Here is a 17,445-nt window from a genome sequence, read left to right as displayed (position 1 = left end):
TTTACTTGGATTTAATCACTTTTTTTTTTTTTTTAACAATTTACCGTTTAAATCATGAGTTTAATAGTTCTGTTTACACTAATAAAGAAATAGGTTGTAAAAATCACTGCCTGCTAGCAGGCTTTACTGTGACAACACATCATGCATGGCATGTTAGGAGTACATTCGCTCCTACAGCGGGCACACTAAGTCAACACGTAACATGGAAAACGGTAACTCCAGAGCTGCATCTACAGTGCCATTCATTTTCATTTTATCAGGGGGGTGATGGCTTTGTTAGCATGGTGATTTTATTGCACAGGATACAAGATACACAAAGACATTGTCAATGATTAAATGGGCATCACAGAAGCTCGGGATAAGGCTGCATTGCTGTGTGCGCCAGATATCCACAGACAAACAGAGAGAGGGATTAACTATTCAAAGTGAGGGAGGAGTGGGTGGGGAGTGGGGAGGGTTATTCACTGGTCAGTATGGGTAATCTGTGGGGGACAGGGCCAGAGAGAAGGGAAATCAACAGCTGTGAGGAGGGCAGGATTGTTACAGAGAGTGAGATTTGCACTGTCAGAAGCCTGCTGAGCACTTTATTTACCTTTTTTGGGAAGCAGTCTCATCCTGGATATTTTAGACCAATGCATGCTTGACCTCAAACAAACAGGATAAATGGTCCCACCAAAAAGTTAATTTAATGCTTTAAAGGCTTACTTAATCCAAATTACAAAATTCAAAGGCATATCCAATCTCACATCTTACTTAAGTGGTTTACATCACACCTCTCTGACAGCATTCAGTTTATTCAGCTCAAATCCTTCTCTTCCCAACCTCTTCTCTCACTGCAGGTGTCCCCCAGGGCTCTGTCCTGGGTCTTCTTCTTTTAATAACCTACATACTCCCCCCTTGGCGATGTCTTCTGGGAACACAACATTAATTTACACTGCTATGTGGATGACATCCAGCTCTACATCTCTAGCAAACCAAACTTCTCCTTCCTCTCTTTCCAATTGTTTAGACGACTCAGACTTGGTCATCCTCCAAGTTCTTCAAACCTAAAGGTACAATGTGTAGCTTATAATAATAATAATAATGGATTAGATTTATATAGCGCTTTTCAAGGAACCCAAAGCGCTTTACATTGTGTGAATCCATTATTCATCCACTCCTCACTCATACCTGGTGATGGTAAGCTACGTGTGTAGCCACAGCTGCGCTGGGGCAAGCTGACGGAAACGTGGCTGCCAGTCTGCGCCTACGGCCTCTCCGACCATCACCGAACATTCATCCACACATTCATACACCAGCGATGCCAACACTGGAGGCAAGGAGGGTTAAGTGTCTTGCCCAAGGACACAACGACAGATGACTGCGGGAGCGGGAATCGAACCGCCGACCTTCCGATCATTGGACGACCTGCTCTACCGCCTGAGCCACTGCCGCCCCATTTGTTTTTTTATTAGAAAAATCAAGTATTTCATATTTTCACTTTCATAAATACGTGTTTTACCAAAGTCTAATCATGATTGTATCTAAATGTAACTTAGAAAGAGTCATTTATAAATACATAGGTGGTGGCACACCCAACTGGAGACTGCCATGTTGCATCGCCATCTTTGAATACACTAGCCAAAAAGGGACAAACTTGTTGGCCTTATGCGTTTTACCTTCAAATCCCGGCTGTTTCGTTGGGGAAGGGGTGGGGGTGGTGTAAGCAAGCCAAGATGACCATTCAGCTTACCAGTTCACATTGAAATGGAGGACCATCATACTCTTTGCCCCGCGAGACAGAGGAAAAAATAGCCAAGAAAAGAAAAAGAAATAATAACTAGGAGCAAACAAGCATGTACATCGGTGGAGCATTTACCAGATGGAGGCAGTTGATGAAGGAGAGAGACTTTAAAACTGACGCGGAGGTTGCAGGCTTTCTGCTGGACAGGTTAATTAATTCAATGTAACAGTGAAGTTTATTTTGGCTTTATGTTAGAAACAGGGCAGGGTAGCCCAGAAACTACTTTATCCTCCTGTTTAAGTCAGATCATTTACTGTGACTTGCTACATAAAACGGCAGAAACGGCTAATTTGTTATTTAGCCTACAGTAGAAAAGCTCCATTACAACAGTTTTCAGTTGTTGCTACGCTTCACAGAAGTCATACCTTTTTTTTTTTTTTTTTTTTTTTTTTCAACTTGTCCTGTCCAGCATCATAGCAGCAAAATGATAATCTGGTTGCTGTATCGTGCTGAACAAATTTGCTCTGCCAAGGGGAGGCCTATGGGTAAGGCTCATCTTGATAATGTGATTAATTTATTTATTTATTTACTTTGAATCACAGAATCTATGTAATCTTGCTGGACCTGACCGGAGGGGAGATGGAAAATAGCAAAAAAAGAGCAAAAGGGAAAGAAGAAAGGAGACAAAAAGATCACAGACAGAAGAAAAACGACCCTACAATCCACACCATCACCAGACAACAAACTGTTACACCTGTACATGAACACAACAGAAAATTTCCTACAACTTTTACAAAAGCAGAAACACACACACAGAAAAAAAAAAAAAAAAAAAAAAAAACAGGGCTGCCAGTCATTAAGAGTTTTTAAATAATAACCAAATCAAATCAAAAAGACATAACAGCAACCAGATACTAACTCACAGGAAAAATATAAATTTTTTTTTTTTTTTTTTTTTTCTTCTCCTCTTTTTCCTTTTTTAATAATTATCGCTTAATATTAAAAACCCACTAGACAACTCAGTGACTGTGTCAGCATGCAGAGCATGAGAAACAAGGAGTGATCAGTGATGAAGAGTGGTGAGTGAGATCATGCAAATGCGACCTTGCCTCCACGGAGGCCAGAGGCAGACCAGGGCCTGGGCCGGGCCCTCAGCAGCAGACCCGGAGCACCAACCCATGCCACCCCACCACAAAGACAACTCCAGCCCCACCCGAAGGGCAGCAGAGGAGAGCCCCAGCAAGAGCCCCCCACGGTCCCGGGGCACAGGCCCCAGTGGGCCAAGATCAGCAGCCGCCGGCCCCGCCAGGGACCGGCCCACCCAGGGCAGCCCAAGCGAAGGGCCCAGGACCCCGGGAGCCCAGGGGCGGCCGCCCCACCCCCCAAAGGCAGAGGGCCCGCAACATGCCCAGGAGGACCAGGCCCCCCCAGACAGCCACCGTAGGCCAGCACACACCCCGATGTTCCAGCCGCACACCCCGGGAACCAGGGTGCTATCGGCCCCCTCCCCCCACTCCCCATCTACTTCAACCTGCACCCCATATAACCCCACACTCACACCCTCCCCCGTGCCGCACCCACAATCGCTCACCACCACACAATCACGCCACACACAACCCTCCCACCATGCCCCGTGGGGGACACCCCAGGCGGACCAGCGGACAGCGGGCCCCAACCCCCATAGAGCCAGCAGCCCACCAGCGCAGCCATCCCGGGACCCGGCCCCGGGGCAACCCCCACCCCCCCCCCCCGCCCGCCCCCAGCCACACACAGGAGGAGCAGGGGCGTAAGAGGTCCCCAATACCCTCTCCCTCCCCGCTCCTGACTGTTTATGTAGTGTGTGTTGTGTGCAATTAAAATTGAGGGGCAGTGACTGCAATGAGCCGCGAGCCGGGCTACCTAAGTGGCCCCGCCCGCCATGCACCACATGCCATGCCCCCCAGGTGTTGTTTGTGTGTTGTGTTTCTTGTGTTTTGGTGTCTTGGTGCAATTAAAACTGAGAGGCGAGCAGCCACGGGGTGCATCCAAGGAGACCACTGAATGGTCTCCTCCATTCCACCCCTCATGGCCCCACGCCTCCCAACTCCCTACGTGTGTGTGTGTGTGAGACAGAGAGAGCGAGAAGTAAGAGGGGTCCGGGGATGTCACAGAAGTCATACCAGTAGGCGGCCGTGCACTTCTTTTAGATGTATTTTCCGAGAGCTTTCCCTCATGTTTCATAATTTATTTCAGCTGATTTGTCAATGGGGTGGGGTTAGTTGTCCTCCTTCTAGTCAGACAAAATAGACCAAAGTAATACCAGTTTCTCGTTGTGATTTAATCACCAGAACCACAAGCAATCTAACGTAAAATTATCGCTCAAATAATAATTATTTCGAATCAATACATTGCCCACCTTGATAAATCAGCTGAAATGCATGTTAATAAACAGAGTAATGTTAGAGCACAGGATCTTCCTCTTGCAGCAGGTTCACAGGTTCACTGCCCCTGCTTTGACTCCCTCTCTCTCTACCTCTTTCTCTCCCTTCATCAGAAAAACGATTTCACACGATAACATTAGCTATTAGCAGTAGCTTGATACCAAATACATGGAGGGCATGCTTGTAACTTATCTGCATAAAAAAACATTATGTATCATTCTGTACCTCATCACCTGACAGGACACTCGAACTTCTGAGAGATGTTGACATTTTCACATTTATGATTCTCCATGGCTTCCGTAGTTGCAATAACACTCGGTTGCTTGCATTATATTAGCACACCACTAAATGGGAGTAATTCTTACACACTGGGGCTTTAACAGCAATAAAACTGAGTTTGTTCTCGTCGGCACACCTTCAGCTCTTTCCAAAACACCTTATCTTTTTGAGTCCACATCAATAAAATTACTCAGTCTGCATACTTCCATCTTCGCAACATTAACCCCTCCTTCTTATCTCACTCCACTGATGTCCTGGTGAGTATAAATCCAGCTTTTCTCTTCAATGGTTTGAGATTGTTCTACGCTGAAGATGAACACATCATGGTTGACATATGGATTCTTTTGATGAGTCCGATGAGCAGTTGCATATATTGAATGTTTTGAACATTATGTGCTTGCTAATAATATAAGGGATAGCTGCATCATTGCGTTGTCTACAGTAAATGGTCAGAAAATGGAGATGGAGCAGGACAATAGAGCTCCAGTGTCATTGATCTGTGAGGGACTGTATGAAAGCAAGTTGAGACAAGTGCCTCTGCAGCCTATGGATGTTCTGAAAAAGTACACTGGAGAGCCCCTAGCACCTGAAGGAGTCATTAAAGTGCAAGTAAGGCTAAATAACCAGACTACTGATTTATGTTGTGAAATTTGATGCTTCCCCACTGTTTGGTAGAGTAACTCAGAGCCATTAAACTGAAACTGGAGAGACTTGAAGTCTGTGTTTGTGGTGGGAAAAGGTGAGAAAGACATCTTAGAAAGTGTGTTAAAGAGACATTCTGCTGTTTTCTCCCCAAAATTGGGCAAGTTGCAAGGAATTAAAAATAGACTCTCAAACCTGACTGTGCCCAAATTCTGAGCATGTGCCTCATTCCCTTCAACAAAATTGGAGGCTGAACTGACACGCCTCACTGAACTAGGTTTCATCAGTTGGAAACTCTACCAACTCTACTTGTGGTGAAGATGGTCATTAGTGGTCATTTCCTTTCTGCAAAAGATGCAGAGGAGCTGGCACCATTCCTGCTGCGGTGGCATGCACTCAAAATACAACAGGGATGTCTGATCTGTGGCCGCATCCAGTTGGCTGCCAAGGAGTAGCATTGAAAAGAACCGAGCTCTGCGTCAGCCTGGCGTGTAAAATGTGCCTGCATGCAAATCGACAGAGCAAGAACACAGTGAATCATTTCTGAACAACGATTTACAAGCTCAAAATATGTGGTTGTAATTTGATGATTTAAATAAGCACCAACTAAAACCTCAAATGCAATGATTTGGTGTTTTTGTCTTTTTTTTTTTTTTTTAACGCAATTGTACCAAGCAGTAAGGCAGCAGGACATAGGAGGTTTTTGTTTAAAAACCTGGGTCTTTTTATTTACCCCAAAAATCAAAGTTTTACACAATCCAAAAATTAATCTAAACAAACTGATAATAGGCCAACTAACTAGACTCAAAATCAGAACGAAGTAGAACTTAAGCAAGCAAACAAAACAAAACACAACAAACAAACTGATCTCCTGAACAATCAAACAGGTGAACTTAAATACAAGTTGAGCTAAACCAAGAGTAAAACACAAAAAGGGGAAATACAGTGGCTACTGTATTTTGCACTAACCAAAACCTCAAAATAAATCCCCAAACACCCCTATGACACTGTGGCATGTGGTCAAATCCAATGGGGCTTGCAACAGCCTATCAGAATCCTCAGCCCTTGGCCATGCCTTTGCTGCAGCATGAAGGAGAGGCTGAACTCCAGGTAACTCATAGAAAGACAGAAATAATAATACAAAACATAATTTAATCTTACAGTGCCTAGGTGTATTTAAGATTGTTAGGTATGAAAAATTAAAGTCATTTAGTAGTGAAGTAATGTGAAATGGAATGTGTGTTATTTAGATTCAGGGCTGCAAATAAAATTAAAGTAGATCTTTACTTTACACTTGTGGTGAGGTGTGGATATTTACATGTGTGGCGGGCCATCACACTATGTGAGGTGAAATAGAAAACAATTCATGTTTCACTGAGGAAACAATTTAAAATGCTTTTAAATAATGAAACACGACTCTCTCCATCCTTATATGATTAGACGTAAAGCAGACAACTGGTCATTTGTTCAGCACAAAGTAGCACACAGGGTTTTCCATGTCCTCTTTCCAGAGCAAGTCCACACTTTTATTAATAGCCTGAGTGAACAGGAAAGGACAGCAACACTGTTTTTCAGCTTAAGGATCAGACTCATCCTCAATCAAAGGCTCAATTTAGCCCTGACAGCACCCAGGCAACCAACAAAGAGCCTTTCTTCATCGAGTCACTGTCAAAATCTCTTTTAAAGCTATCATACCTAATAATTAGTCAGGACCTTCTTTGAAGCAGGAATATAAAGGAACCAGGCTCACATCCAGAAGGTTTTTTGTATTAACCAACTGTAATTCAAGACGGAAACTTTGCCGGAAATCAGCACAGAGAAAAACCTGCTCTTTGGCTCCCGCCATACACAGGAGGATAAGCTGGAGGTCATCAGAACCAGAAGAGTATAGAAAAAGAAAATGAGCTCACATTTACAATCAAAGCAACTAAAACCCATGGCTTTCCCCATAATAAGTCAGAAAAGATAGAAGACAAACACAATAGGGCATCGAAGAATAATAAAAATAAATTAAAAAAAAAACTACATCATCATAGCAGCCTATGCTTCTCAGACCAAGACTCTGCAGTCCATCTATATTTGAAGGATGATGGATGCAGACTGTAAATATCTGCATAAAGAAGGCAGATGGTTTGATATGAGAGAGAAGTCATCTACTGCATATAGAACAGTGAGCACATTTACATGACCAGCAAACTGCTATAATTGGGAGTTATCAAATAATTAAATAATGCATCTACATTCACTTCTCATGTGTGATATTCAAAATATCCTTGTCTAGATTTTCCAGTCCATAACCAGATTTCTTTGTGAGTAAGCATGTAGTGACCTAACTTCCGGTTATTTTCAAAACATCTGATCTTAGTTGAACATGCTGATGTCATGATGGTGCTAATGTGAGAGCTAATAAGCCTCCAAGTTAGTTTTCACATGACTGTTTTACATGGTTTATACTCCAACTTCCAGCTGCTGCAGGCAGGTTTTTATTTTACCGCTCACACTGTTTTGTCCTTTTTAACAGAAGAGGTTGAAAAGACAGAAACAAAGCAGTTTTTTGCACATGTGCAGCTGGAAAAAAAATTAAAATCAGATATAGGAGTCTATATGCGCAAAGACAGAGTATTGTGGAGAAATCCAGGTGTGTTAATCTGATTTCTTTTGTCAGATAATTGCTATTATCTGATGTCAGATTATGCCTTCTACACGACCACTTGAATAATCTAATAACTCCCAAAATCAGGTAATGATCAGATTTTTGGTGTGCATGTAAAAGGACTCAGTGATCTCTAAACAGAGGCGGAATCTCGGCGGAGTCAGCCGCACACAGCATCTTTGACATTCCACCCAAGTTTTTATTGAATTTCTTTTATTTCTTTTTAAAGTTTGTTTTTAATGCACTTGTTATCACCTCCTGCACCCCACTGTAATGCTTTTAGTGTTTTATGTAAAGCACTCTGAATTGTGGCGTTACTGCTGCTCACACCCTGATCAATGAGTCCCGGATAACCAGACCGATCAGTTTTAAATGAGTCTGATTTTCTGTGGCTAGTATTTAGAAACATGTCACAGGGTTGGCCACAGAAAAAAAACAACACACGCAGTCACCCACACACATGCTTAAACACACTAAAACGTGACTTCATAGTTATGAGCAAAAAGGATAACAGTTGCCACCTGTACGGTCAGAAAATGTGGAGGAACAACCACGACAATTAGAAACACCCTCACCCTGCTGAACACATCCAGCGTAAAGAAACAACTGAATGTAAGAATTAATTAATCTAGAAAGCGCACAAAACAAGACATTAGTCTGCAGTCGCTCCCATCTTTCATTTCACGTTAAGTACCTTTCACTACAACTTGTGTTGTAAAGCATGTAATATGTAATGTAGCCTGATATTTGTTAGTTTGGAGAAATAAATTAAACTTCAGTGGCAGTGGAATCATATGTCCCTCTGGAGGAAAACAGATTACAGGAACCTGGCTGTCCTTCAGATCACATGGGCTGTGCACACACGGAGATGGAGGAAAAACCTGCTGTTAGATGTCCAGGTACATCTTCGCTAAAGACTTCATGGTAATAGGCCAGAGCTGATTAATGCTGACAAGTGCTGGCTTTTTATGGAGGCTAATGGTCCCATGTGTGTGTTAGTGTGCATGTATTCTTGTTTGCCAGCATCAGCTGGTCTGATGCTCCTGCTGTTGCTGCTGCCTGAGTCTTTAGCCACAGACTCATCGTTCTGCAGCTCTCATCGCTCCATAGAAACCAGGGGTGTGTGGCCCAGGTAAACACATCTTAAACACATTATCTCTGCTTTGCTATTCTGTTATCCAGAGTGACTGATTACCTGTTATGTACGGCTTGATTAGAAAAATAATAGAGTGTACTGTAGCATCAATAGCTGTGTGTGAGATGTCATCCACATCCCAGAGATATATGATATAGGATATACTGATTACTTAAGCAAGCATTGGGTTAAAATATATTCCCGTATTTGTGGATGACCTGATTTTATGACCTCCATGTTCCTGCCCGTGCTCTTGTTTCTTTGAGGGTGTGAGGATATTTTCCTCAGCTTTAAGCTGCAAATTTCAAACAACATTGTAGCTGGAAACTAGATAAAAGTTAAATGTTAAAAAAAACAAGAAATCCACTTAAACTGATCAACTTTATTAACTCTTGAAGGAAAATTTTTAATAATTATTTGCAATTGCATAGAAATGTCATTTTTACATATTTATTTTATTTCATTTAAAAATAACATGTTAATTTTATTATAGTACTTTTTTCAGGAATCTGTACCAAACGAAAAAAGCCTTTTTTTTTTTAAGTCTGCACAATTTCATATAATTGTGTAGCTGAAGTCACGACTCTAAAGCTCACCTTCATCAGCGTCCCCTCTCTCTCTGAACAACATGCCAGCTTTGATTCTGTCACCTGACAAAATAACACATTGATGCATGCTAAGGAAACAAGCTCATTTTACTTAGTTCACTATTATTAATAAATATCTCCTGATGTCCTCCTCTCACAGATAACACAACCGCCTGATAATTACATCACTTTCCACCCAGTGACACCTCTGATGAAGATGGAAGGATTACCGTTGAAACATGGCAGGTATGTGTGACATATGTATGATAAAAAAAGAAACCGAAAACTATCCAAGAACTAGACACTATGAATTTGTTTGGTTTATTAGACAGAACCACCATCAGCTCCTCTGTCTGGAACTAGCTAGTGTTAGCCAGATTCGATAGCTCTTTCAACGGAGTGAGTGACAGCAAAAGGCAAAAATGAAAGAGCAAAGCAAATCATAACAGCAGAAATGGGTTTAAAGTACTTACAGTACTTAAAAGGACTAACAGCGGTGATGTTACCAGGGGCGTATTCAGAAAATTTTAAGTGGGGTGGCTAAGATAAGAATTTTGTGTGGGGTTGCAAATCAATACATAAACAAGATAATAGAAAACTTTAGTCAGGATCAGTGTGAAATACAGGGATGATTGGGTGTCTGGAAACCAACTTTTAGTTCTTTCCAATTTCACAAACAGAACTTTTTACAGGGGGTTAAAGAACAGAGGATTACTAACCCAGTCCCATGTCCACCCCTATTTCATACACCTGTTAGCCTCATATATAACACTGGCTCTACTGAACAAACACATCTGTAACATTTTCCATCACGTTCTGTCATTAATTCAGAAAACAGGGATTTATATTTAATGATAACATGAAACTCAACTTTATTGGGTTGTTTTTATGCACTTTATAAAACGCACAAAAGCAAGCTGATATATTTTACAAAGAAAAAAAAACATCATGCAAGAACGATTAACAAGAAATATATATTAAAAAAACAATTTCAAAGGCAAGTTGCAAATTATTATAAATTATAATATATATATATTTATAAAAACAGAATAAAAGTTTACTTTTGTTTCCAAGTTAATAAACTTCACAAGCCTTAAATCTCCCCATGCATCCCGTTAAAACTCAGTCATGTCAGTTGTTGTGTGCGATGAAAAATGGGGACATCTCTAGAGTTGCTGGATATTGATAGTGACATGTCCCTACCATACGTAACCAGCTCTACATCCATGCTTCAAATGTTCAGACCAGCTGAAACAATCGCAATAAGTCAGCAGGAAAGCCAGACACGATCATACCCTACAGAAACACCATGTAGCAGATCCACAAAACCATAATCTTCTGCTCTGTTCCTTTAAATCTCATTCACTGAATGCCTGAACAACAACCTATTCAGAATGAATCAAACTCAGTTGCAAGATGATAAACTCAGATGATGTAATTATGAGGAAGCATGACACAGACCTTTGTCTCAACTTCTAAGCAGGATGGCAGATATTAGCGGCCTTTGATGCATCCTGAGATAAGACTGTGGAGAAAGAAGTCCCTCTAATTAGATCATCAATGGGCCTGTTTGTTTTTCTTCAGCTAAATCTCCTCCCAGGTACCTTTTTTTAACACTCACACACCATCAAGAAGACAGATGCTTTGTTTGGCCTAACATTATTACATCTTTAAATTGATATTCATACATACAAGCTTATAAGTCGTTCAATACATATGAGACGCCTCTTGAGCTCCTTCAGAAGATAAAATGCTATCAGTACGTTTTCCTGCACTAATCCAAAAACCACCAAGGAATGCAGTTGCTCTAAGAAGACACCTTAAAATTATACAGCTTAATTTTAAACATTTAATATTGTTTTCCAATTTAACCAGATAATACGGCTCCTCTACCTCTGGGAAAATTAGTCCAGTCCCATTCTGAACAAATGAACAGGACTACTAGATCTGTTATAAGGGGAGACTGTAGAGTGCCTAATCAGTTTTTACCTATAGAGCCATTAAATCCTGGAATAGTCTCCCTGAGAGTTTAAAAACTTGTACAAATTTCCATGTCTTCTCCCAATAAAAATTGATTTTAAGTACACAGCTCTGGCTTAACAACTGTGTAGTTATTTACTGCATATATGTATTTATACACAAAATTATTGATTTTACCTGCCCAGGGTGAAAACTAACTATTAGCTAAATCTGGTGCAAAGCATCTTCTCACTAAATGTAATTAAAGTCATTTTAAAAAATGGCACATGGTCTCTGTAAGAATTAAGCTAAATAAATATAAAAGAAAAAGAAAAAAAAAAACATCAAGTGGTAAAATTCCTTTCACCTGCTGCAGAAGACAGATGAACACAGATGAGAGCATTAAAATGCAACAGGTTGCTCCATCAAATGTCAGAAAAATCATTGTCAACCGTTTCTACGCAAGGGATTAGCGATGATTATTATGATGAAACATATTTATCTCCAATTTTTATAATCAGATGATTGTGCAATAACTGTGACAGTCATAACATTGAGTATTTAGTATTTCACACACATATCTCTTGCACAATCTCAGGTTCTATGTTTGCACCTGCAGGCCCTACAAGTGCTTTTCCATGCAACACTGCAACTCAAGGACAAACGTTTGTGGATTTTCTCAGTGACCCCCCCCCCCCCCCCCCCCCCCACCCACCACCGATTTATGCTAATCCAGCTTGCATCCTACCTGTACTGTGAGCTCTCTCCAGACAGTGAAGGACAGTCTGATGTCGACTCGTGCCTTATTTTTTGCTCTGTCCCTTTCTCTCTTTCTTGTCCTCTCTTCCTCTGATGTCTTGTTGCGTTTCTTTGCTGAATGAGCCATGGTACGTGTTCAAAACAGCCACCGTGTTGATATTCACTTGCTAGCATGTGACACGGTGCATAAAGTGAAGCACAACTGAGACATCACACAGTTTCCTGGAAGAAAAAGTGAAGTGCAGTTTTTCAGCCTCGGGACGATGCTAGGCAGTGACAGCTCCAGAAATGTGCATAAAAGATGCCACTGTACCATCAAGCAAGTCAGCAACATAAAGTTTTAAGGTCAGAAAGTTACGCAGTACATCTTTAAATTTATTCCAAAACCATCAAATCTCAACGTTGAAAGTTGTAGCATCTGAGAAACCACATGGGAAGAGAGTGGAGTAAGAAGGTTGTATTTTATCTGGTTTGTTGTACTAAACACCAAATATTTTGACTCCGATCTAGACCTGCGAAACAACAAATTTCTGTATTAATGGAAACATTTATACAGTAAACAGAAATGTTACCAAGTCCTTCATGTTGTGAGTCTTAAATCATTGCCTCGACACATTCTAATCTCAGATTATTCATGGCTATTAGGCAGCAGATCAGGGGCTGGTTGTACTTTTCCACTCCTCCCTCAGATCAGTGGATGCTTTGATACACAACCCACGTGTGCTCAGCCTTAGTAAGTAGACTTTTACATAAAACAACACAGATGCTTAATATCACGTGACCCACATATAATGAACTTGGCGTTGACCAACATGGCTCAGCATGACAGGAGAGTGAACAGAACTCAGAGGTAAAGTCCCATCAACATAAAAACAGGATGCAGAGACATGAGTTTATTTTTAGCCCTGACTACAAGTGATTGGCTTTGTATCCAGACCAGGAGTCTTCAGCATTTCTGAATAAAAAGAAATATTTTTACCATCTGTCCCACTAAATTAACACAGTTTAAAGCCACATAACCTGTGTGACTCTTAAAAGTAATTTACAAGAAACAAAACTTAATAATTTATTGTTTTTACGTCTGACTTTATTAGTCAAGTTAGGGAAACTGCAATGTTGTAGTGCTTTTTTTTTTAACCGTACTACAACACTACAATAGGGTTTTTCATTTCTTTTCTTTTTTTTTTTTTAACCTGTGCACCATCAGAGTTCATATAGCTGCACAACAGCACTGCATGATCAGCGTTGGCCACATCGCTTGAGCCATCACAGATGACTGAGTCTGCTGGAGCTGAATCAGTTTACGTTGTGATGTTTGCCATTTCAGTGTTCCATGTTTTGACCGGCTTTGCAGAGAGAAGCATCTCTCCCATTTTATTCTACTATTATATTCTAGTCATTTAGCAGACGATTTTATCCAAAGCGACTTACATTTGAGTCGCTCAACAACACAAGAACAACACAAGCATGAATTCAAACAAGATGGGACGTCATAATTAAGTGATACTCAGACTGTGTTGAGTCCAGTTGGACCCAGGTGCTGTCATGTAGTGCTAGAGGCAGTGCATATAATTATTTTTTTTTTTAAGTTTTTTGTAGTTTTTGTAAGTCATTTTGTTTAAATATAAACATCACGATTTCATCAAAGAATATCAACTTGGGCATAAGTGCAAGAGTTAAGCTGAGTGTGGAAATGCTCCTTAAACAACTGAGTCTTTAGCTTGCTCTTAAAAGTGGATAAGGGTTCTGCGGATCGGACGGAGTTTGGTAGATCGTCCACCACCGAGGGACAACAGAGGAGAAGAGTCTAGATCATCACCATATCGGTCTACCCATCTGGAGGTTTCGGAGCCATATATTTTTGTTTGCCTTATTTTGTTTCAATGTTTAATCATATACTGTATTAATCTGAGTATTATTCTGAATTTGTTGTGATGTCATGTGTGCTATTGCTATGCATTTACTTTTTAGGTAGACATAGATAGGGTTTACCATTAGGCGAATAGATAATATTCTGTGACTCTTATGTGGATACATATGGGTGACCTCGAGTGCTTATTTTTTTGTTTCGGGAGGTGAGAATTGCTAGGCAGGACTTAGGCCCGTTGGGGTCCGATGGGTCGACTGGCCTCTTTTGGGCGTTTTATGATTTCTTTTGGGGCTCTCATATGTGTTTATTTAATTTGAGTCTGATGTTGTTTGTTTTTATTTTTCGGGACTGTTAATTCCAGTCCCAAAGGGGGGAATTATGAGGTATCTAAGCATACCATTTGTATGGTACACACTCAAGTTTTTACCATATAAGGTTCTCTGTCCTACAGACTGGACTGGCACATGAACATACATTCTATGCAAATGAGCATCCTATAGGCAAACTCTATGATTGGAGGACACAGGACTGAGGAATTTTCTTTGTTTAAACCCTATATAAGTCTTTGTTCTGGTTTTGGGACCTCCAGATTTTGCTGCAGAAATCTGTTTTGATGTCTGAACTTTTGTAATAAACTTCTTTTTATTATTCAAGTCAGCGTCCAGAGACGTTTTTGCCTGAAAGCCTATTTTTTCACATCTCCTGATCAAGATGCATCAGTCTAGCTACGGATTTTGTGCCACGTTGTGGTGGGAGCACTAGGCGTTTTTGCTGGCAGAGTGTAACTGTGGAGAGGGAGTGTAGCTCTGGATTAAGGAGTGGAGGTAGACCGGAGCGGTTTGGGTTATTGTTTTGTAAGCCAGAAGCAGAGCTTTGAATTTGATGCATGCTGCAACTGGAAGCCAGTGAAGAGCGATTAGCAGCAGAGTGACATGAGTTCTTTTGGGCTGGTTGAAGACCAGACATGCTGCTGCGTTCTGGATCATCTGCAGAGGTTTAACTGAGCATGCAGGCAGGCCAGCCAGTAAGGAGTTGCAGTAGTCAATGCGTGAAATGACCAGAGCCTGGACCAGGAGCTGGGTCGTGTGTTCAGTCAGGTAGGGTCTGATCCTCCTGATGTTGTAGAGAGCAAATCTGCAAGACCGAGCAACTGAGGCAACATGGTCCTTAAAGGTCAGCCGGTTGTCTACCATGACACCAAGATTCCTGGTAGAAGACGTAGGCACAAGTGTGATAGAGTCAAGCTGCATGCTTATCTGTGGCGGTAAAGAAGGACTGGCTGGAAAGAGAATAAGCTCGGTCTTGGACAGATTTAGCTGAAAGTGGTGATCCTTCATCCATGTGGAGATATCAGCAACATGCTGATATTCGCATTGAGACGGTTGTGTCATCAGGTGGGAAAGAAAGGAAAAGCTGAGTGTCATCTGCATAGCAGTGGTAGGAGAAACCATGAGAGCTAATGACTGCACCAAGTGAGGAGGTGTATAGTGAAAAGAGAAGAGGGCCAAGCACCGAGCCCTGAGGCACCCCTGTTGTCAGCCCATGTGATCTGGACATTCCCCCTTGCCAAGATACTTTGAATGATCTCCCTGTGAGGTAGGACGTAAACCACGAGAGGACAGATCCTGAGATGCCAAGCTCCGAGAGTTTGGAGAACAGTATATGATGGTTGACCGTGTCAAAGGCAGCAGACAGGTCCAGCAGTATAAGGACTGAGGACTGACCAGGGGATCTGGCAACCCGTAGGGAATCAGTAACTGACAGGAGAGCAGTTTCAGTAGAATGGGCTTGCCTATAGCCAGACTGACATGGATCTAACAGTTTGTTGTCTTGGAGGAACTGTGAGACCTGACTGAAGACGGCAGCTCTAGTAATTTAGACATTAATGGAAGCAGTGAGACCGGCCGGTAGTTTTCAACCTGGGCTGGGTTGAGTGTGGGTTTCTTCAGCAGTGGGGTAACCCGAGCTTGCTTGAAGGCAGAGGGAAAGACACCGGATTTAAGAGAGGAGTTAATAATATGGGTTATTGCAGTTTTGATTGTGGGTAAAATGCTCTGCAGGATTTCAGATGGAACAGGATCAAGAGGACAGGTTGTGGGTTTTGAGCTGACCAGAAGTTTAGAGACTTCGTCCTCATTTAGAGAGCGGAAAGAGCAGAGTGAGGCACCAGTAGCTGGTTTGGTAAGCAAACATTTCTGCAGTTTGCTTCCTTTTCTGAACTATTTCACATTTCTTTTTTAAGTAAGTATAGATGCTCTGATTTTTTTGTGCATTCACTGTTTGTGAAAGGCCTTCTGTGCCTTACCATATCTTAGGTTGCCACAAGATTCAAGATCTTTATTGTCATTATGCAAGCATAACAAAATTTTGAGGAGTCTTTCAACTTATCACACATAAATAAGAAAATAGAAATATAACAGGCACACATAAATAAGTAAAAAATTAAGATAAAATATATCAAAGATATAAGAACATCTCTATATATCCAGAAAATGAGAGAATTCACAGCAGACAGTAATAATTATAGGATGGATTAAGGGTTACTGCTTTCACGGCACTGGGGAAGAATCTGTCTCTGAGTCTCTTTGTGGTGGCTTTATTGTTCCTGTACAGCTTTCCTGATGGAAGCGGTACAAACAGGGCGTTGCCCGGGTGGATGGGGTCTGCTGCAACGCATGTGGCCCTCTTCTGGACTCCTCTTGTCCTGTGCTGTGCAGCTGCCATATCACACCGTCACACTGAGTCACAGGATGCTCTCCATGGAGGCTCTGTAGAAGTTCACCAGCAGCTGAGAAGAGAGTCACGTCCACTTCACCTTCCTGAGAAAGAAGAGCCATTGTTGGGCCTTCATCAGGTGTGAAGTGTTCATGGTCCAGGAGAGGTCTGAGAAAATGTGGATGTCCAGGAACTTAATGCTGTCCACCCACTCCACTGCCTCTGTATCCAGAGAGGAGCGTGCTTAGTCTTCCTGGACCTCCTGTAATCAACCACGCCCTCCCTTGTTAAGAACAGGATTGTTTTTGAAACACCATTTTGTGAGACTCTGGACCTCTTCTCATTAGTGGGTCTCATCAGTTATGGATATGAGACCCACAGGATATCGTCCACAACCTTCCCAACCATGTTGGTGGGGTGGATGGCAGAGCAGTCCTGTGTGAAGAGGGTGAAGAGGGCAGGGCTGAGCACACAACCCTGCAACGTTCCAGTGTTGAGGATCAGTGGTGAAGATGTTGACTTCCCTGTCCTCACCACCTGGGGCCTGTTGGTAAAGGAAGTCACTGATCCAGGTGCAGAGAGGTGCTGACAGACCCAGGTTGTTGAGCTTCAGGGCCAGCATGTCCAGGAGAACTGTGTTAAAGGCTGAGCTGAAGTCTACAAACAGCATCCTAACACAGGTGTTGGGATGCTACAGGTGAGT

At 41.8% G+C, this 17,445-nt stretch overlaps 1 long non-coding RNA gene across 1 annotated transcript; it reads right to left on the bottom strand.

The window, feature by feature from the left end:
• Nucleotides 1-843: 843 nt before the first annotated feature.
• Nucleotides 844-16,862, bottom strand: LOC121633055. Its single transcript, XR_006008993.1, has 3 exons — nt 16,722-16,862; nt 12,181-12,183; nt 844-854 (listed from the first exon to the last, which is right to left on the bottom strand). It is a non-coding gene; the product is annotated as an uncharacterized LOC121633055 (long non-coding RNA).
• Nucleotides 16,863-17,445: the final 583 nt, after the last annotated feature.

This window comes from Melanotaenia boesemani, chromosome 21 (genome assembly GCF_017639745.1).
Source record: "Melanotaenia boesemani isolate fMelBoe1 chromosome 21, fMelBoe1.pri, whole genome shotgun sequence".
Taxonomy (NCBI): Eukaryota; Metazoa; Chordata; class Actinopteri; order Atheriniformes; family Melanotaeniidae; genus Melanotaenia; species Melanotaenia boesemani.
Note: the sequence above shows the minus strand (reverse complement) of the source record. Positions and strands in the feature narration are given on the sequence as shown.